This window comes from Carcharhinus amblyrhynchos, chromosome 5 (genome assembly GCF_965287045.1).
Source record: "Carcharhinus amblyrhynchos chromosome 5, sCarAmb.v2.hapA, whole genome shotgun sequence".
Classification (NCBI taxonomy): domain Eukaryota; kingdom Metazoa; phylum Chordata; class Chondrichthyes; order Carcharhiniformes; family Carcharhinidae; genus Carcharhinus; species Carcharhinus amblyrhynchos.
In genome coordinates, this window is record NC_137328.1 from 56,774,640 (window position 1) to 56,797,999 (window position 23,360).

The window sequence follows — 23,360 nt, forward strand, 5'->3', positions numbered from 1 at the left end:
GCCAGGGTGGGATTGTTGTTGGTGAAGGCTCGATGAGCCAAATGGTTCCTTCTGTACTGTAGTGATTCTATGATTAAATACATATAATGTACCCAACTCCCACCAACGTGCATGTATCTGCACTGGTGCTGGATGCTGAGTACTGGCATGCCACATGTGCATCCCCTTGATATCTTGGGTGTCAAGAGGGGTTATCTTCCCGCTTGTTTTCTGATGGACAGCTCATCTAAGGGATGAAAACAAAGGGCAAGTATCACTAGTCTTATCACACAGGTTGATATCTCAATCCCTGCTTCGTTGCATTTAGACTCCTCAGTGCTGGGCATAAATGAAGTTGTGCTGATGGAGCAGAATCTCCTTCATTACCTTCACCCTCAGTGTCTCATGTTTCAACCCAACTTTCTTCAGAGATGCCAGCCTTTGTGATCTAATGACCTTCCTCCTCACTGATAACATTCAGATAGGTAGGACAGTAAGCTGTCAAGAGGACATAAAGAGTTAGCAGAAGGATGTAGATAGGTTGAATGGGCAAGAATTTGGCAGATGGAATATAATGTGAGAAAATATGAACATGTCCATTTTGATAGGAAAAATAGAAAAGTAGTATGTTATTTAAAAGGAGAGAAAGTGTGGAACTTTATGGTACAGAGGGGTCTGGGTATCCTAGTTTGCAGCTGCAGTAAGTGATTAGGTAGGCAGATGCAATATTTGTATTTAGTGCAAGCGGAATCAAGTATAACGGTAGGGAATTTATGCTACATAAATGGGAGGAAACCAGAGCATCTGGAGGAAACCCATGCAGATACATGGAGAACGTGCAGACTCCACACAGCCAGTGACCCAAGCCAGGAATCAAATCTGAGTCCCTGGTGCTGTGAGGCAGCAGTGTTAACCACTGTGCAAGAAGGCTGATTTAGGCTGATTTTTGATCAGCAAGAGCCAAAGGTTATGGGGAGCAGACAGGAAAGTGGAGTTGAGGCCATGATTAAATCAGACATGATCTTACTGAATGGCAGAGCAGACTTGAGCAGCCAAGGCTTATTCCTGCTCCTAATTAGCCTGTTCTTATGTTCTTGTGTAAACTCAAAATGCAGATTTCATAAAAATTCCATGGCTGTCAGTTTCAACTAAGTATATGGTAATTACCCTGTGAATAGACAGTGACATCATTGAGCTAAATTGAATAAGAAATTCTTTCTCCACCACACACACACACACACACACACACACACACACACAGAACAGCGGCCAACCCCATTCACACCATCGACCTTTCAAGTATGCTGAGAATTTAAAGATGGAAGAAGTCATTCTTCAGACTTCCCTCCTTTGTTTTCTCTCTTCAGACGTGCTTGGTGATAACAAGTGACAATCAGCTATGATGAATATGAGAATTTAACAGTTCTTACCGTTCAGGCGTTTAACTCCAGCCTACATTTCAATAGCCAACCCTTTGTTATGGGAAATAGTGTGAAATTATTTATCTCAGCTGAGCCTGCAACCTCACAATACTGGTTAAACTATACTTAATCATTTCTATAAGCCGGTTTTTATTGAAGCCATGTTGTTTCTATATGAAATGCAGGTAGTATTTCCTACTTAGGTGTTGTGCATTATTTGTTCCTGTGTTTCTAGAAAATGCATCTTTTACACACAAATGCATAAAATTAATTTGTTTTGTAATTTTAATATGCTTTTTTATGATAACGTACTGCATCAAATTCTTTCTTTACTCTTTGTTTTGCTCACCTGCCCCCGCTAAAAGCGCTAATTCCTGCAGAGGTACAATTTAAATACAAATCTCACCCAAATCTACTATTAAATACCTGAACATAAACTTCAGAAGCATACAGTGAAAATTCTGGCCAAGTTCTGCCCTCACTAGTCCACTGGGCCTAAGGCTATCCTGATTAAATCACAGACCAGGATTATAACTTAAACCTTCCTGACCTGTATGAGTCTGTATGGGTGATTTTACCATTTCCTTAGATTCAGGGACCGAATAACATATTTGGCACAATCCCACACTAAATCCATCACCTTTATTAAGAATTTTAAATAATACAGTTTCAACTAAATCACAGCTAACCCTCAGTAATCAATCTGAGATGACTTTAGGTCATTAGGAGTAATGTCAGATCTTCCTGCTTGGTTCACCAGGACTCTTTCCTTCAACACTTATCTTTTGTCTCTTTTCTGGAGTGCTCCATGTTGATACAATTCTTCTGTTTTATTTCTACAGCCTCTCCCCAGCACCATTTTTTCCCAAGGGCTCAGAGTCAGGACACAGTTTTTGAAAAACTCATGCACAATTATGACTGGTTAGTCGGATGCAAGATTAGCTGTTGGTTGGTTTGCATATATAGTTAGCTTCTATCGGTTTAGCCATATAAAGATTTCTTCCCATTCCACTGTGATTACCTTCTGGCTTCAGCCAGCTTGCTGTGATTATTACAATGCAAGTTGTCCCATTCTTTTCATCAATGTCACTGCCATTAACAAGTATTGATGTAATTAGCAAATATCGCACCATCAGATTTTTGTTAGTTTGCTACAGTGAGCTATGCTATTTCAATGTAAATGAGTCCATTCCATTCAGTAGTATCACTCCCATTAACAGGTATTGATATAATTCATAATTATTGCATCCATCTAGTTTCCACTGCTCTGAATTCAGCGTCATTAACCCTTTCTTTACATCTGTTTTACATTGGGCAGTTCTTCACAAGCTGAACCTGTTTCTCATATTACTGGAATCTGAAACAAAAAGAGAAAATGTTGGAAAAACTCAGCAGGTCTGACAGCATCCATGGAGAGAGAATAGAGTCAAAGTTTCGAGACTGGATGACGGCTTAATGACATTACTGTTACTAGAGAGGTGGTGCTCGACAGACTGGAGGGGCTGATTGTGGACAAGTCCCCAGGACCGGATGGAATGCATCCGAGGGTTCTGAAAGAAATGGCGGAGGTGATAGTGGATGCCTTGGTGGTTATTTTCCAGACGTCGCTGGATTCCGGGGAAGTGCCGGAAGATTGGAAAACGGCTAATGTTACGCCGTTGTTTAAGAAGGGTGCCAGGCAAAAGGCAGGGAATTATAGGCTGGTTAGTTTAACGTCTGTGGTAGGTAAAATGTTAGAATCCGTCATTAAGGAGGAAATTGCGAGGCATCTTGAAGGGAATTGCTTGATAGGGCAGACGCAACACGGTTTCATTAAAGGGAAGTCGTGTCTGACAAATTTACTGGAGTTCTATGAGGATGTGTCTAGGGCAGTGGATAGAGGAGAGCCGGTGGATGTGGTCTTTCTGGATTTTCAGAAGGCGTTTGACAAGGTACCTCACAAGAGGTTATTGCAGAAGGTCAGGGGACATGGAGTTGGGGGTAGGGTGTTAGCATGGATAGAGGATTGGTTGTCAAATAGGAAACAGAGAGTGGGGGTCAATGGGTGCTATTCGGATTGGCGGTTGGTGACTAGTGGGGTGCCCCAGGGGTCGGTGCTGGGGCCTCAGCTATTTACCATTTATATAGATGATCTGGAGGAGGGAACCGAGTGTAGGGTGTCGAAATTTGCTGATGACACCAAGATTGGGGGAAAGGCAAATTGTGCGGAGGGTGTGGAGAGTCTGCAGAAGGATCTAGATAGGCTGGGCGAATGGGCCAGGAAATGGCAAATGGAATTTAATGTTGGCAAGTGCGAGGTGGTCCACTTTGGTAGGAATAATGGTAGGAAGGACTATTACTTACGTGGCGAAAAACTGCAGCAGGCGGCGGTGCAGAGGGACCTCGGGGTCCTTGTGCATGAGTTGCAAAAACCCAGCTTGCAGGTGCAGCAGGTGGTCAGGAAGGTGAATGGGATGCTGGCCTTCATAGCGAGGGGGATTGAATATAAAAGTAGGGAGGTCTTGCTGCAGCTGTATAGGGCATTGGTGAGGCCGCAGCTGGAGTACTGTGTGCAGTTTTGGGCGCCGCACCTGCGCAAGGATATTTTGGCCTTGGAGGGAGTGCAGAGGAGGTTTACTAGGCTGATACCGGAGTTGAGGGGGTTGAGCTATGAGGAGAGGCTGAATAAACTAGGCTTGTACTCGTTAGAGTTAGAAGAATGAGGGGAGATCTCATTGAGACGTATAAGATGATGAATGGGATGGATAGGATAGAGGTGGAGAGACTCTTCCCGCTCAAAAAAGACAGTAGGACTAGGGGGCACAGCCTCAAGATAAAGGGGAGGCGGTTTAGAACGGAGTTGAGGAGGAACTTCTTCACTCAAAGGGTGGTGAATCTCTGGAATTCTCTGCCTGTTGAAGTGGTGGAGGCTGCCTCGCTAAATATTTTTAAGAAGCGGGTTGATGGGTTCTTGATAAGAGAGGGGATTAAGGGTTATGGGGAGAGGGCGGGAAAGTGGAACTGAGCCACGACAGATCATCCATGATCTTATTGAATGGCGGGGCAGGCTCGAAGGGCTAGATGGCCTACTCCTGCTCCTATTTCTTATTTTCTTATGTTCATCAGAGTTGGACAAAGGCTCATCCAGACTCGAAACATTGGCTCTATTCTTTTTCCACAGATGCTGTCAGACCTGTGGAATTTTTCCAGCATTTTCTGTTTCTGCTTCTGGATTTCTCAACTTTTTTCTCCTAGTAACAGAATAATTTTGAGAAGAGTAAATCGGGGCGGGAACATTATAAATAGCAAAAGCATAACGAAAAGTATTAAATAATCTCACAAACAACATTATGAAAGGTTAACATTATTTAAAGTTTATAGTTTACTTATTGTCACAAGTAGGCTTACATCAACACTGCAATGAAATTACTGTGAAAATCCCCCGGTCGTCATGCTCTGGTACCTGTACAGGTACACTTTGGGGCAGTCCAGTGGCACAGTGGTTAGCACTGCTGCCTCACAGCTTGAGTCACTGTCTGTGCCTGCGTAGATTTCCTCCAGGTGCTCCGCTTTCATCCCACAGTCCAAAGATGTGTTGGTTAGGTTGATTGGCCTTGCTAAATTGCCTTCTAGTATCCCGGGATGTGTAGGTGAATGGAATTAATGGGGTAAATATGTGGGGTTTAGGGAATAAATCCTAGATGGGTTTGTTGTTGGTGCAGACCTCGATGAGCTGAATGGCCTCCATTACTCTGCAGGAATTCCAGAATTCTATGATTGCGGGAGAATTTCACATGGCTAATCCACCTAACCAGCACGGCTTTCAGACTGTAGGAGGAAACCAGAGGAAACCCACACAGATACGGAGGGAGCGTGCAAACTCCAGACAGACAGTGACCGAAGCCAGGAATCGAACTCAGGCTCCTGGCACTGTGAGGCAGCAGTGCTAACCACTGTGCCACCCACATTTTCTTCTCTTTTGCTTCAGAAGTGTTATCATGAAATTAATGAAGGTTACTAACATTAGAAAAGATGACCATGGTAATAAATATGAAATCCTGAAATTTTCCCACCAAATTTTAGTGTTTTGCCCATTTCTCCCCTTCTTCTTTCTTGAAGATATTCACCATTTGCAGGATGCAATCCCATGGGTACAGGTTATCCTGCAATACTTTGCCCAAACAACTGTCATTCTACTGTGAACCTTGACAGCAAGGTTAATCAACCACACAGCCTTCACTGTTAAGTAGAATCCTGTCTTTTCCATTAGTTCCATACTTATGCATTGCCAGAAAGGATTGGTATCCAGCAATCAAACAGGAGTCTGAGCTGATATTTTTCTTCCCTAACAACTGAGGTAACTGGTGACACTCACTTCTATCCTAATCTGTGGTGACACTCATTTCTATTCTAATCTATCCATATCAATGTAGGCCCAAACCAATGATAGCAACAAAAACAATGCTGCTGGAAAATCAATGCTCAGGCATTCAACAATATTAACAACTGAGTCTTAGTCAGCCAGAGCCAATGTGATAATGCAGAGTGTCCACAGTGCCTGGTCTTCCATAATCAGCACCTGTGAAGAGATGCTTGGTCATTCGATCAGGAAACACCAAGACTGGTTTGATGAGAATGACCGGGAGGTCCAGGAGCTGATAAGCTGCAAGTGAAAATAATTTCTGAATCTGAAGCAGTAATCCAACTCGAGAGCAGAAAGCAGCTCCACAGATGACTGAACACTGAGGTCCAGTAAATAACCCATGACCTAAACAACAGATGTTGGGTGGAAGAAGTGCAGAAATCCAGTAATTAGCCAACAACCATGAACCATTCGTTAGTGCATTCAAGACCACCTACAGCCCAAGCACCCAAGGCTCCACCCCACTGCTGGCCAAGAATGGAGACATCTTCATCAAGAACAGTGAGGCAGTCAGCTTTCACTGGAAGGAAAACTTAGAAGATGTCCTTAACAGAGTCAATCTTCAACATGAGTTTCCTTGACTCCATCCTGCAGCATGCTACCTCCCACCATCTGAGCACGACCCCAACCCAGCACAAGGTAGAAAAGGCCATTTGACAACTAAAGAACAACAGAAAAAGCAGATGGAATTACTGCTGAAGTACTAAAACATGGTGGAGTAGCACTATTGGCACAAATACACGACCTTATGTGGAAGAATAAGAACATGCCGGGAGCTGCAATTGTGACCATCTTCAAAAAAGTCCAACTGCAGTAACTACAGAGAAATTTCCTTACCACTGGCCACAGGAAATGTCATCACAGAAGGCCTCCTTAATCACCTTCTCCCTGTGGCTGAAGAGCTCCTCCCAGAGTTGCAATGTGAATTCTGCCCACTAAGGGACATGATCTTCACTACGCAAAAACCACAAGGGAAATAAAGGGAACGGCACCAACCTTTGTACATGGCCATCTTTGACCTCACAAAGGCCTTCAAAACTGCCCAAAGTAGAGAAAAAGCATCCATGAAGGAGCTGAACGCCTTGAGTTTCAACGACGAGCACAAGCATTGACAACAAAAAGAACATATGGCAACCTTGCCCACCTGTGACAGAGACTGCAGGTCACAAATTGGACTCCTGAGTTACCTGAGAACTCATTTATAGTGTGGAAGCAAGTCATCCTCGAACCTGAGGGACTGTCAAAGAAGAAGACCCTAACCTCTGTTGAAATCAGCTATCTCAGAATTCAGATACTTTAATCTGTGCTAAAATTAAGTTCTAAGCTCCCTCAAGACATTAGTGTGTAAACAATAATGTATGATCTTTGTCACATATACAAAACCAGAAGGTTCAAGCTTCAGTTCCTGGATTGTGCTACACGGGCTGATCTGAACCACAGCAGCTTTATTGATATGTGGACCTTATTCCACCTTGTTTCACCAGGTACCGTAGTTGGAGGCATATCCAAACATAAAAAAACTGCAGCTCTTTTAAAAGTACCATCGTGTATTAAGTTTCCCTTGGTTAATTGGACATGCGGACCAAACCTGTGAACCTCTCCTGCTCTAAGAAAACTCAGGTCTTCCCCAAGGTGTTCTCTCAGGTGAAATTCTACCAGTCTCTCCTGTAAACAGACCAATGTCTCTTATGATAAGAAGTTTACCTTAAAATCAAGAAGTAAAATGGCATGCTCATAGTATGAAGCCCACTTGCTGTGTGGGCTGGATACCATAATCATCTTATATGAACTTCGTTAGTCTGTAAGTGAATGTTCTGGTTAACAGTTACAGAAAGTTGCAACATTCATCAACATAACAAAGATGATAAATCATGTCATGCTGTCCCTGTAACAAGCCGAGTAACATTTTTTTTTGGTCAACCATCTCACAAAATAATACCAAAAACTCTCTTCTGAAGGAGACCCCTTACCTGTCTCAGCAGGACTTATGAATTGGCCTTCAACAGCTGTCTCCCAGCTTGTTTGTATTCTCCTTAGACAGGAAGTTGAGGGCTTGACATCTGATTCCTTAACTATCCATGGGTTGGCTAGTAAAGTGGTCGATCAACCTATCCATGACCCATCCAATTTGAAAGCGTCCTGCACTCCTGCAGTTACTTAAAATTAATAAAATTAATGCAGATCAATCTGTCTGGATGGTTCACGTAGATTTAAACATCCTTACTGTCTGGTTTGAATAAACATCCATCGGCACCGTACACCCTTCTACAAGATCAAATTAAAAATGACATCAATATACACGACACATATCTTTGTTAAAATGACTGAATATTTTGAAATATAACATCTATATTTATATTTTGTTTAAATTGAGCACCTTTAGTCAACATAAAACAACAACTTTAAAATTACATGCTGTAATAATCAAACTGGAATTTGAAGAATGGGATTCTCTGCCTGATTTCCCAGCATTCATTTGTGCTTTCATATGCTGAATACTTAAAACTGCTGGCCTGAAAAGTTTTCTTTACATGCCGCTGCCAATTTTATATCGATCACTCTGATACCCTGTTTATCTTTAAGGCGAGTTTGCACTTACAGCCGACCTTTTATTGAAATTAATGATTATTCTACTAAACAAAATTGGGCTTAAGAAAACTTAATTAGAAATTCATTGAAATGTATAGCATAGAAGGAGGTGATTTGCCTTATTTGGCCTGGTTTGGCTCTTTGCACAAGATATTTAACTGGTTCCATTTGTCTGCTGTTTCCTGTACACCTGCAAATTCCACTTTTTATTTGCTTGTTTATTGATCTAAAGTAGTTTTAGGAAGTTTATTTCCTTAAAACTTTGCGATAAACAATTACAATTGCTATAATTTAGTGGGAGAGTAAAACTGAGGAAGCACCTGCTGACAAAGCCTGTTTCCATGCTATTATGGTTACTCTGTAAAAGATCTTCAGGGTCCATTGTTGTGTTCATGAAGAAGATGACTGAACCAGGGGAGGTCTGCTTTTGCAACTGATATTTTGCACGTGATGCCAACTCAAAATGAAAGAATTCCGTAACTTGATGCTCATCTGAACATCAGATTAAGTTTCCTCAAATAGGAATAGAGTTGAAATTAAAATTCTTAAAACGAGCTGAATGGACTTCATGATTACCAGTAATTAAAGGATTATGTAGATTTCTTGCTTCATTTATACTCTGGATAGTTGAAACTACATGCAACAAGTGACTTATTGGAAAGTCTGTTTTAAGATAGGCTAGTTGTGTTCAGAGGTCAGACTTTCTGTCATTACTTTCTTGATTTTCTTCCGCCCTGCAGTAGTATATATTAAGCTGATCTTTCTCTTCACTCTATCTGTAACTGCAACACTATATTTTGCATCCTCTCCTTTTCCTTTCCCCTGTGCTTTCTATGAACAGTATATTTTGTCTGTACTGCTTGCAAGAAGCAATACTTTTCACTACATCCCAATACAAGTGACAATAATAAATCAAATCACTTGAGAAAAAGATTTGAAGTGGGATGGCTGAATGAATGAGTTAGAGGGCATACATGTTCTCCAATATAGCACTGGAAATCCTGGTAGGAGTTGGGCGTTGGAGGAGTGCAAAAGTTGGGGTGGCAAAGGAGTTCACGGATCTCTCATGTTCCTCTCTTCCACAGCAACTAAGTGTTCATCATCTGATTTCATTTCCTCCCATTCCACCTACAGACCAAGGAGGGCACCAGCCAGAATACTGATGACCAATCACTCCTTTTCTCTTGGTGACTCCAGTAGGGTCTTCATTAAGATATGCTAGTACAGCACTCACTCATTTTAGACAATTTTCAGAATAAATAATAAAAATGCTGGTGAAGTCTTGACAAAGTGCCCCACAAAGTGTCCCATTCTGTTTCATAAGTCCACTTCAAACCTCTAGCAGCAAATGAACAGTAAGAAGTGATATAACATGAAGTAGCACTCAAAATCCTCTACAATAACATTTACTTTCAATTAACTGGTCACCGTTAGAAGAGGCCATCCTGTCAAGTGCTATCCAACAAAATACTGTGCAGCCTCCATAATAGCGCTAGCAGGCAATTTAGGTAGCAATCAGTACCTTGACAATCCTCGTGGTGACCGTTTCTAGTGCAAACTTTAATTCCTTCAATAGATTGTGTCTTATGCTAAACGCAAGTTCAAACCCCAATTTAAGCACCCAGCAGGCTTTTCAACACCTAAATTTTCCACGGAAAGATATCCCTAGTAAGTTTATTTTCTTTTGGACATTCTTAAATATTTCAAACTACCTTCCCTCCTTGTGAGCTACTTTTGTGTGTGTGTGTTTTAAAGTTTATTTATTAGTCACAAGGAGGCTTACATTAACAGTGCAATGAAGTTACCACGAAATTCCCTGAGTAGCTACACTCCGGCATCTGTTCAGGTCAATGCACCTAACCTGCACGTATTTCAGACTCTGGGAGGAATCTGGAGCAACCAGAAGAAACCCACACAGACACAGGGAAAATGTGCAAACTCCACACAGACAGTGACCCAAGACAGGAATTGAACCTGGGATGTTGGTACCGTGAGGCAGCAGTGCTAGCCACTGTGCCACCATGCCATGTGTTTTCGTTTGTCTGTCTGTCATGGGCGAATGTGAAGTTTATGTTTTTATGTTTTTTTTACTAATTCGGTATTAAGAACAATAAACACATTTCTTTTTCTTTTAAAACTACAAGAAAGCCTGTCTGTTTGTGTCTTTATGTGCAGATGCCGACGTTGGACTGGGGTAAACGCAGTAAGAGGTCTCACAACACCAGGTTAAAATCCAACAGTTTTATTTGGTAGCAAAAGCCACTAGCTGTCAGAGCGCTGCTCCTTCATCAGGTAAGTGGGATTTCCGTTCACAAACAGGGCATATAAAGTCACAAACTCAATTTACAAAGTAATGATTGGAATGCGAGTCTTTACAGATAATCAAGTCTTAAAGGTACAGGCAATGTGAATGGAGAGAGCATTAAGCACAGGTTAAAGCGATGTGCATTGTCTCCAGACAGGACAGTTAATGAGATTTTGGAAGTCCAGGCAAGTCATGGGGGTTACAGATGGTGTGACATGAACCCAAGATCCCAGTTGAGGCTGTTATCATGTGTGCAGAACTTGGCTATCAGTTTCTGTTCAGTGACTCTGCATTGTCATGTGTCGTGAAGGCCGTCTTGGAGAACACTTACCCGAAGATCAGAGGCCGAATGCCCGTGACCGCTGAAGTGTTCCCCAACAGGGAGAGAACACACTGCCTGGTGATCGTCGAGCAATGTTCATTCATCCATTGTTGTAGCGTCTGCATGGTCTCCCTAATGTACCATGCTTCGGGATATCCTTTCCTGCAGCGTATCAGGTAGACAATGTTGACCTAGTTGCCTGAGTATGTACCATGTACCTGGTGGATGGCGTTCTCACATGAGATGATGGCACCCATATCGATGATCCAGCAGGTCTTGCAGAGGTTGCTGTGGCAGGGTTGTGTGGTGTCACGGTCACTGTTCTCCTGAACGTTGGGTAGTTTGCGGTTGCTTGAAGGCAAGAAGTGGGGGTGTGGGGATGGCCTTGGCAAGATGTTCATCTTCATCAATGACATGTTGAAGGCTACGGAGGAGATGTAATTTCTCCGCTCCGAGGAAGTACTCTGTCTGCCGTGTCCAGTGTTTGTCTCAAAGAACAAAGAACAACACAGCACGGGAAACAGGCCCTTCGGCCCAACGAGCCCGCGCCACCAGCTTAACAATGTATTTTTCCTACACCACCGTTGACCCGTGTCCATGATTATGGTACCCTGATTGGAAACCAGATTAAGAGGAGAATAATTTAGGGACAACTTGTTACACCAATCAGCCTAATAGCACATCTTTGGGGTGCGGGAGGAAACCGGAGCACCCGGAGGAAACCCACACAACCACAGGGAGAATGCGCAAACTCCCACAGACACTGGCCCAAATCCATGTATCTGCACAGCTAGCAGTGATAGTCACTGAGCTGTTGTGGTGCCCATCTGCTGGTCCAGTTTGAAGCATACACAAACGACGTGAAGTACTAGGCCACTCTCGAAACATCCAAGAGCAGCCCACACACGACCCAACGTATGCATGCCCCTTGGTAGACAACAAGGTGAACCGACACACCTGTCTCCTAAGGAAGTAAAAAGAAGATAGAAAGAATTTGCCTTTATATAAGCCATTCACAGCTTCAGCATGATGTTATGTTGTCAATGGATTGTGTTTGGACTTAGTGACTTGTCATATTAAAAAAATGGCAGTAATTCGTACATAGCAAGACCCTGAACAAAATCGTGTGTTATGGCCAGGTGAGATGTGGCGCATCGAAATACTCGATTGATACGTCAAGTGCCATATCCTTTTCTTATGAGGCATCCTTCAGCGTCTGGAGATGTCTGTTGTGATCCTCCTCATCTGAGCAGATCCTGTGTATATGGAGGGCTTGTCCATAGGGGATGGCTTCTTTAACGTGTTTAGGATGGAAGGTGGAGAAGTGGAACATCCTGAGGTTATCCATGGGCTTGTGTGTCTTTTATAGGTACAAGACTTAAATAATTAAACACTCAGTAAATCGGTAAGAAAGTCATTTGTAAAAAACTTGTTGCAGTCAATCAAGAGCTGCAGAGGGCAGCCATTCTAACACTTTTCCAGTGGCGGATTAACTACCACTCAGACCCCTAGACTGAGCTTTAGTAAGGCCCCCTGACCTTGCCCCTGCCCCACCCTTTGTTGAATAGAATAAAGTGACGTTAAGTGACATTAGATAACTTACATCATTGTACTATGTATATTGTACTACACGTATAATATCATAAAGTTATATGAATCAATTACAGCCCTTTTATTCATTTATTTTTCAGTTTCTTTACATTTGTAATTTAAAAAGCTTCCGTGATTTTTGGTTTACAAAAGTGTCGATAACAGCATATAAATCAACAGATCGAAGCATGTCTGATTCAATGTGCATCATAAGTATGTATACATGTTATAGGATGACAATAAACTCTTTGTTGCATTTATTTTGTATTTATTTGCTTGTAGTACAAGTCTGGGGGTAAAGCTCCTCCATTTATAGGTATTTGTTATATTAATTCACCCACGGGGTATAGTTATGAAAAATTATTCACCCTTAAAAGAGTTAAACCAATTTTTTTTTGCTCTCAGGCACCCCCTCCCTTCCGGGCCCCTAGGCTTAAGCCTACTCAGCCTAATGGTTAAACCGCCACTATACTTCTCACCTGGTCGTAACACATGATTTTGTTCAGGGTCCTGCTGTGTACGAAGTTACTGCCATTTTTTTAATATAACAAGTGACTAAGTCCAAACACAATCCATTGACTACATAACATCATGCTGAAGCTGTGAATGGCTTATATAAAGGCAAATTCTTTCTATCTTCTTTTTACTTCAGAGTTCACATGCATAATAATAGAAAGGACTATGAATGAGAAAGGATTCATGGCAGCAGTGCCAAACAAAATCCTCAATAATCCAATGAATATAGTTTCCACTTAAGTCAGCATATAGGAATATATTTCATAATTTTACTGAACAAATGTATGGTATAAACAGAACACTCATTATCTAACAGGATATTTCACCTGTGTATTGACCGTAATTCACAAAGCTTTTTTCCTTGGATGATCCCAGGATGTATGTGAATTGGGACTACTCTTCAAGACTGATGGTATTAAGTTGTGCTGAATAGATGTTTATTATCTTTTAGCATTGCAACAACCAACGGATGTAGAATTAATTAATCTGTACCTATTGTTCAACGGTACAGAGGGCATTCAACAACATTTAATGATTTAGAGAGGATTTTGAAAGATCATCTTACACTGAGGTGGTACAATGGCACAATGGTTGGCACTGCTGCCTCACAGCACCAGGGATCTGTGTTCAATTCCTGGCTTGGTTCACTGTCTGTGTAGAGTTTACACATTTTCCATCTGCCTGCATGGGCTTCCTCTGGGTGCTCTGGTTTCCTCCCACAGTCCAAAGATGTGCAGGTCAGGTGGATTGGCCATGATAAATTTCCCTTAGTATCAAGGGATTAATGGGGTAAATGCATGGGGTTACGGAGATGGGGCCTGGGTGGGATTGTAGTTGGTGCAGACTCAATGGGCCAAATGACCTCCTTCTGCACTGTAGGGATTTTACACATCTAATTTTCCAAAGAATAATTGCTGATAGAAGTCTGTGACTGTAAAGTGCCTCATTTTTGTCATGTCATGCTGGCTGTTGCTATTTGCAGCTGCTCGTACCAGGAGATCTACTGCTATGGAACATCATATGCATTTGTCTTGCATCTTCCCTCACACGTCCACTGTAGATAGTCTGCAACTGCTTTGTGAAGTACATCCAAAGATGTACAGGTTAGGTGAATTGGCCATGCTAAATTGCCCCTAAGTTATGCGTATAAGGCAAGGGGTGGGCCTGTCAGAGAGTTGATGCAGACTCGATGAGCCAATGGCCTCCTTCTGCACTGTAGGGAATCTATCTATGATCATCCAACAACACCAAAGTCAATCCCTATTTCTGCTGTCTTCCACTTTTCCTGTGGAGGAGATCTCTTTCAATTTTCAACTCTGATCAAATGGCTGAAATAATGACATTTTATTTTCTGGATGTCACTTTTTAAGTGGGGAGGACTTTTTTAAGAGTCCTTTACATTCTTACAATTTCAAGCCCTTCTTTCTGGGTCCCACAGTCTGTATATGGAATTTTTAGCATACTTCCTAGCATTGACATTTCAAAAGCTTTCACAGATCTTTATTTATTGTCCAGGCTTCCAGGACACAGTGGATAGAATGTAGCATCGTATGAGTTAATTCCTTCTTAAAGCTTGGGTTTTCTTATTGTAAACACAGCCTTCATCTTCATAAAATTAATTCTGGCTATCTCAATCCTTCTTCTAATTTTGGCATTGCATCCGCCACCTCCTGTTATCCCTAGTCCTAAGAAGGCAAATTCCTCTACTTGTTCCAGTGTTACACCATTCACTTCAATTTTCACACGAGTTTCTTCTAATTTATTCTTTTTTTTTGTTTTGTCCTTTTCATGTTCATGCTTCGTCTCCATTCTAAACTTCTAGATTTTACTTGTTCTGCAATATTTTATAGGACCTCTTGTGATTCTGCAAGTAGCACTGTGTCACCAAAATGTTTGTTAGTATCTTGCCTCCAATTTTTAGCCTTGGATGTCCATCTAATTCTCTGAATATTTGTTCTGCGTACAGACTGAATAATTTTATTAACAGTATATAGCCATGCGGTATTCCTCTCTTCACTTGAAAATTGCATTGTCCTATAAGGCTGAAAGTCATAATTCATATTCAGTGTGTAAATTTGGGAAATAAAATTGAATGATACTATCCAATTCTTTATTGGTTCTCAGTGGAATAAATATTTCTTTGCATACAGCTGTTAAAATGTCAGACCCTGAAGCATGCATATTAAAGCGGGCAGATTAGACATTGGTGGTAGGAATGAATGTGGCAGATAGAACAGATAAATCCAAACACTAATTATATTGTGCTACCTGCAAATTGGTCAGAAAGCTGTGCCCAAATAGAGATTACCCAATATAAAGATGGTACTAACTCAGAATACAATGGCAGTGGATTGCATTTCAGGACCAAGATGACACCAAATTGGCATTATGGTTAGGATGTTGTTTAAAAGGACAGACAACAGAGAATGGACCCAAAACAAAATACTCCAAAACCTAGAAATCTGTAACAAAAACAAAAAATGCTACAAACAATCAGTTGGTCAGGCAGAAACTGTGGAAACAAGAGGCAAGTTAATATGTTGGATGTAGTTCCTTTTGGTAAAACTGGGAGAAAAAGCACTGACTAATGTGGCTGTGATATTTTTTCAGATAGATGGATGTAAACAGTGGCTCTCGGGGGGTCAGTGTTAGAACCATTGCACTGTTCAAATATGCATAAATGATCAAAATCAAATATATCAAAATTTGCACACAACACGAAAAGGGATGTGTACACATCTGCAAAACATCAACTGATCAGTGGAGTTGACAGGCAGCTATCAACTGAAATGTAATCACAGAAATGTCTATAATAACAGTAGTACACAGTTTTTGCCTGTCTGGAGTGCTTGTTGTTGGTGGGTGATGCCAAATGGCATTTTGATTTGATTTATGCATTAGCATACAGTGAAAAATATTGTTTCTTGCGTGCCACACAAAGCATACCCTATGTAGGAAAGGAAAGGAGAGAGTGCAGAGTGTAGCATTACAGTCATAGTTAGGGTGTAAAGAAAGATCAACTTAATTTGAGATCAATCCATTCAGAAATCTGATGGCAGCAGGGAAGAAGCTTTTCTTGAGTCGGTTGGTGCGCGTTCTCAAGATTTTTGTATCTTTTTCCCAATGGGAGGCAGAGACGTATGTTGACAATTGGATATTTTAATGCTTTATTCAACATTTAGATGCACAGAGAACCAAGCATAACAATTTTTTGCTCTTCTTTTTTAAGTGAAGGCTGGAGCAAGGAAGTTGTGCACATCTATACTTGTCTCATGAACAACACGGTGACTAGTCTATTTTGACACAATAATTCATGTTTGAAGGAAGATTTCTGGGATAGTTTGGGGTAAGTAAAATCTAGAGGATTGGATTGGAAGTTTCAATTGAAATGCTGGAGCATTATTTTTCTGAAGGATAAAGTTTTGCTAATTTTCTATTTGGTGAAAGTATTGATGCATTTAGTACCACTTATAACTCAAAAACAATTCCTGCACTAAGAATGAAGATTCATTGGATTTGAATGAAAAGGTCTTAGAAGGAACATCAAGTAAACTCAAAGAATATATCAGTGTCAACTCTATAAGTGAAGAAGAACACGGTCTGTATCTTCTCATCGGCCTGTAATGTTAATTCTGTTTCTCTCTATAGAAACACATGCACAGACAGGCGTTTCTGTAGCTGCAATTGAGAGTTCAGGATGGTGTGTTGCCTCCCTGGTGCCAGGGTCAAGGACATCTCTAAGCAATTGCACGACATTCTTAAGGGGGAGGGTGAGCAGCCAGAGGTTATTGTACATATTGGTACCAACAACATAGGTAAAAAAGGGATGAGGTTCCGAAGTGTGAACATAGAGTTAGGCAGAAGGCTAAAGTGCAGGACCTGAATGTAGTAGCTTCTGGACAACTACCGGTGCCACGTGCTAGTGAGAATAGGAATTGGAAAATTAGGCAGATGAACGTGTGGCTTGAGAGTTGGTGCAAGGGGCAGGGATTTAGATTTTTGGGTCACTGGGATCTTTTCTGGGGAAGGGGTGACCTGTTCAAGAAGGATGGGTTATGTCTGAACTGGAGAGGGACTAACATCCTGGTGAGGAGATTTGTTAGAACAACTCAGGAGGATGTAAACTAGTTTAGCAGGAGGGTGTGATCCAAGGAAGTAGGGAGACAGAAGAGAAAGTTGAGGGCAACACAGAAGTTAAAGAGAGCACGTTAAGTAGTAAAGGCAGCGTCAGTAATCCTAGTACCAGACAGATCAGGCAAAAGCAAAACAGAGAGCAAGGGAAGTCCAGATAAAACCGCATTTATTTCAATGCCAGAGCAAGGCTGATGAACCTTAGGCGTGGATGTGTACGTGGTACTGGGATATTATAGCAATTACCGAAACACGGCTAAGGGAGGGACAGGACTGGCAGCTCAATGTTCCATGGTACAGATATTATAGGAAAGATAGAACAGGATGTGAAAGAGGAGGGGGAGTTGTACTTTTGATTAGGGAAAACATCACAGCAGTACTGAGAGTGCCTATATCCAAGGATTCAGCCACTGAGTTTATATGGGTAGAAATGAGAAATAAAAAGGGAGAAATCACATTGATAGGGTTGTATTATAGGCCCCCAAATAGTTGGCAGGAAACTGAGGATCAAATATGTAAGGAGATTACAGATAGCTCCAAGAAAAATAAGATGGTCATAGTGGTGGGTTTTAACTTTCCCAACACTGACTGGGACAGCCATTGTATTAGAGATTTGGATGGAGAGAAATTTGTTGAGTGTGTTCAGGAGGAATTTCTCATTCAGTATGTGGATGGCTCGACTAGACAGGGGGCAAAACTTGATGTCCTCTTGGGAAATAAGGAAGAGCAGGTGACAGAAGTGTTAGTGAGGGATCATTTTGGGACCAGTGACCATAATTCCATTAGTTTTAAGACAACTATGGAGAATGATAGGTCTGGCCCAAAAGTTTAAATTCTAAATTAGGGCAAGGCCAATTTTGATGGTATCAGGCAGGAACTTTCACAAGTTAATTGGGGGAGTCTGTGGGAAGGCAAAGGGAATCTGGTAAGTGGGAGGCTTTCAAAAGTGTATTAACTCAGGGTTCAGGGTAAGCACATTCCTCTTAAAGTGAAAGGCAAGTCTGGCAGAAGTAGGGAACCCTAGATGACTCGAGATATTGAGGACCTACTCAAGAAGAAGGATGCACATGGCATGCATAGACAGCTGGGATCCAAGTGAATCCCTTGAAAAGTATAGCGGGTGTAGTAGTAGAGTTAAGAGAGAAATCAGGAGGGCAAAAAGGGGACACGAGATTGTTTTGGCAGATAAGGCAAAGGAGAATCCAAAGAGCTTCTACAAATACATAAAGAGCAAAAGAGTAACAAGGGAGATAGTAGGGCCTCTTAAGGATCAACAAGGTCATCTATGTGCAGATCCACAAGAGATGGGTGAGATCCTAATGAATATTCATCATCAGTATTTACTGTTGAGAAAAGCATGGATCTTAGGGAACTTGGGGAAATAAATAGTGATGTCTTGAGGAGTGTACATATTACAGAGGAGGTGGTGCTGGAAGTCTTAAAGCCCATCAAGGTAGTTAAATCCCCAGGACCTGATGAAGTGTATCCCAGGACATTGTGGGAGGCTAGGAACAAAATTGTGGGTCCCCTTGCAGAGATATTTGAATCATCGATAGTCATGGGTGAGGTGCCTGAAGATTGGAGGGTGGCAAATGTTGTGCCTTTGTTTCAAAAGGGCTGCAGGGAAAACTCTGGGAACTACAGGTCAGTGAGCCTCACATCTGTGGTGGGTAAGTTGTTGGAAGGTATTTTGAGAGACCTTATTAAGGGAGTTAAAGATTATGGGGAGCAGGCGGGAAAGTGGAACTGATCCACTTCAGATCAGCCATGATCTTATTGAATAGCGGGGCAGGCTTGAAGGGCTAGATGGGCTACTCCTACTCCTATTTCTTACGTTCTTATGAGACAGGGTCTACAGGCATTTAGAGACGAAAGGAATGATTAGGGACAGTTAACGTGGCTTTGTGAGTGGAAAATCATGTCTCACAAATTTGATTGAGTTTTTTTGAAGAGGTAACCTAGAAGATAGATGAAGGCAGTGCAGTTGATATTGTCTACATGGATTTTAGCAAGGCCTTTGACAAGGTGCCACATGGTTGGTTGTTGCATAAGATTAAATCTCATGGGATCTAGGGTATCTAAATGGATACAAAATTGGTGATTTCGTGGTTATAGAGGGTTGTTTTTCAAACTGGAGGCCTATGTCCTGCGGTGTGCGTCAGGGATCAGTGTCCACTGTTATTTATCATTTATATTAATGATTTGGATGAGAATTTAGAAGGCATGGTTAGTATGTTTGCAGATGACACCAAGATCAGTGGCGTAGTGGATGGTGAAGAAAGTTATCTTGGACTGCAACGGGATCTTGATCAATTGGGCCAATGAGCTGACGAATGGCAGATGGAGTTTAATTTAGATAAATGTGAGATGATGCATTTTGGTATATTGAACCAAGGCAGGACTTACTCAGTTAACAGAACATAGAATATTATAGCGCAGTACAGGCCCTTCGTCCTCGATGTTGCGCCGACCTGTGAAACCAATCTAAAGCCCATCTAACATACACTATTTATATGCCTATCCAATGACCATTTAAATGCCCTTAATGTTGGCGATTCCACTACTGTTGCAGGCAGGGCATTCCATGCCCTTACTACTCTGAGTAAAGAACCTACCTCTGATATTTGTCCTATATCTATCACCCCTCAATTTAAACTATGTCCCCACATGCTAGCCATCTCCATCCGAGGAAAAAGCTTTCACTGTCCACTCTTATCTAATCCTCTGATCATCTTATATGCCTCTATTAAGTCATCTCTTAACTTTCTTCTAACGAAAACAGCCTCAAGTCCCTCAGTCTTCCTTCACAAGACCTTTCCACCATACCAGGCATCATCCTGGTAAATCTCCTCTGCTTCCACATCCTTCCTAAAATGCGGTGACCAGGACCGTACGCAATACTCCAAATGCGGCTGCACCAGAATTTTGTACAAAACTGCAACATGACCTCATGGTTCCGAAACTCAAAGCCTCTAGCAATAAAGGCTAATACATGATACGCCTTCTTAACAACCCTATCAATATGGGTGCCAATTTTCAGGGATCTATGCCTATGGACACCAAGATCTCTCTGCTCATCCATACTACCAAGTATCTTACCATTAGCCCAGTACTCTGTATTCCTGTTACACCTTCCAAAGTAAATCACTTCACACTTTTCTGCATTAAGCTCCATTTGCCACTTCTCAGCCCAGCTCTGCAGCTTATCTATGTCCCTCTGTAACCTGCAACAACCTTCCACACTGTCCACAACTCCACCGACTTTATAGTGTCATCTGCAAATTTACTAACCCATGCTTCTACGCCCTCATCCAGGTCATTTATAAAAAAGACAAACAGTGATCCCAAAACAGATCCTTGTGGTACACCACTAGTAACTGAACTCCAGGATGAACATTTCCCATCAACCACCATCCTCTGTCTTCTTACACTAGCCAATTTCTGATCCAACTGCTAAATCACCCTCAATCCCATGCCTCCGTATCTTCTGCAATAGCTTACTGTGGGGAACATTATCAAACACTTTACTGAAATCCACATACACCACATCAACTGATTTATCCTCATCCACCTCTTTGGTCACCTTCTCAAAGAACTCAGTAAGGTTTGTGAGGCATGCCTACCCTTCACAAAACCATGTTGACTATCCCTAATCAAATTATTCCTTTCCAGATGATTATAAATCCAACTCTTCTAATCCTTTCCAAAACTTTGCCCACAACAGAAGTAAGGCTCACTGGTCTTCAAGAAGGGTGTCTCCCCTTCTTGAACAAGGTGACAACATTTACTATCCTCCAGTCCTCTGGCACTATTCCTGTAGTCATGATGTGGGTATGCCGGCGTTGGACTGGCGTAAACACAGTAAAAAGTCTGACAACACCAGGTTTTAGTCCAACCTATTTATTTGATAATATACTCACAAGCTTTCGGGTTTAGCCCCTTCGTCAGGTGAATGGAGAGTTCTGGCCTCAGACAGAGCATATAAAGCACAGACAGTTCAGAGATTACTGATTAGAATGCGAATCCTTACACCTAACCTGAAGTTCAAGACCTGAAGTGGCTGATAATGTGAGTGGAAGGAGCACTGATCACAGGTTAAAGAGATGTGTATTGTCTCCAGACAGTACAGTAAGTGAGGTTTTGCAAACCCAGGCAAGTCACGGGGGGTTACAGATAGTGCGACATGAACCCAAGATCCCTGTTGAGACCGTCCTCATGTGTGCGGAACTTGGCTATCAGTCTCTGTTCAGCGACTCTGCGCTGTCGTGTGTCATGAAGGCCACCTTGGAGAATGCTTACCCGAAGGTCAGAGGCTGAATGCCCGTGACCACTGAAGTGTTCGCCAACAGGAAGGGAACAGTCTTGCCTGGTGACTGTCAAGCGATGTTCATTCATCCGTTGTCGTAGCGTCTGCATGGTCTCCCCAGTGTACCATGCTTCGGGACATCCTTTCTTGCAACGTATCAGGTAGACAATGTTGGCCGAGTTGCAAGAGTATTTACCATGTACCTGGTGGATGGTATTCTCACGTGTGAACATAAGAACATAAGAAATAGGAGCAGGAGTAGGCCATCTAGCCCTTCGAGCCTGCCCCGCCATTCAATAAGATCATGGCTGATCTGTCGTGGCTCAGTTCCACTTTCCCGCCCTCTCCCCATAACCCTTAATCCCCTCTCTTATCAAAAACCCATCAACCCGCTTCTTAAAAATATTTAGCGAGGCAGCCTCCACCACTTCAACGGGCAGAGAATTCCAGAGATTCACCACCCTTTGAGTGAAGAAGTTCCTCCTCAACTCCGTTCTAAACCGCCTCCCCTTTATCTTGAGGCTGTGCCCCCTAGTCCTACTGTCTTTTTTGAGCGGGAAGAGTCTCTCCGCCTCTATCCTATCCATCCCATTCATCATCTTATACGTCTCAATGAGATCTCCCCTCATTCTTCTAAACTCTAACGAGTACAAGCCTAGTTTATTCAGCCTCTCCTCATAGCTCAATCCCCTCAACTCCGGTATCAGTCTAGTAAACCTCCTCTGCACTCCCTCCAGGGCCAAAATATCCTTGCGCAGGTGCGGCGCCCAAAACTGCACACAGTACTCCAGCTGCGGCCTCACCAATGCCCTATACAGCTGCAGCAAGACCTCCCTACTTTTATATTCAATCCCCCTCGCTATGAAGGCCAGCATCCCATTCGCCTTCCTGACCACCTGCAAGCTGGGTTTTTGCGACTCATGCACAAGGACCCCGAGGTCCCTCTGCACCGTCGCCTGCTGCAGTTTTTCGCCACGTAAGTAATAGTCCTTCCTACCAAAGTGGACCACCTCACACTTGCCAACATTAAATTCCATTTGCCATTTCCTGGCCCATTCGCCCAGCCTATCTAGATCCTTCTGCAGACTCTCCACACCCTCCGCACAATTTGGTGATGATGGTATCCATGTTGATGATCCGGCATGTCTTGCTGAGGTTGCTGTGGCAGGGTTGTGTGGTATTGTGGTCACTGTTCTCCTGAAGGCTGGGTAGTTTGCTGCGAACAATGGTCTGTTTGAGGTTGTGTGGTTGTCTGAAAGCAAGAAGTGGGGGTGTGGGGATAGCCCTGGCGAGATGTTCGTCTTCATCAATGATATGTTGAAGACTCCGGAGAAGATGTCGTAGCTTCTCCGCTCCGGGGAAGTACTGGACGACGAAGGGGCTAACCCCAAAAGCTTGTGAGTATATTATCAAATAAATAGGTTGGACTAAAACCTGGTGTTGTCAGACTTTTTACTATTCCTGTAGACAATGATGACCTAAAGATCAAAACCAAAGGCTGTCTTTTTCCTGTATGAATACTGATGAAAAATACTCATTTAGTGCCTCTCCTATCTCTTCGAACTCCACGCACAACTTCCCATACTGTCTTTGACTGGCCCTAATCTTACCCTAGCCATTCTTTTATTCCTGACATACCTATTGAAAGCTTTAGTGTTTTCCTTGATCCTACCTGCAAAAGACTTCTCATGTCCCCTCCCGGCTCTTCGTAGCTCTCTTTTTTAGGTCCTTCCTGGCTAACTTGTAACTCTTAAGCATCTTAACGGAGCCTTCACGTCTCATCTTAACATAAGTCTCCT

General features: G+C 42.4%; 1 protein-coding gene across 1 annotated transcript in view; it reads right to left on the reverse strand.

Annotated features, from left to right (window-relative positions):
• Window positions 1-211: 211 nt before the first annotated feature.
• rmi1 (RMI1, RecQ mediated genome instability 1, homolog (S. cerevisiae)) overlaps window positions 212-23,360 on the reverse strand; it is a 37,636-nt gene continuing 14,487 nt past the window's right edge. Inside the window, exons 4-5 of the transcript XR_013886706.1 lie at window positions 7,773-7,958; window positions 212-226 (exon numbers count right to left, since the gene is read on the reverse strand). The gene's annotated coding sequence lies outside the window, so the exon portion shown is untranslated. The remainder of the gene's footprint in view (window positions 227-7,772; window positions 7,959-23,360) is intronic.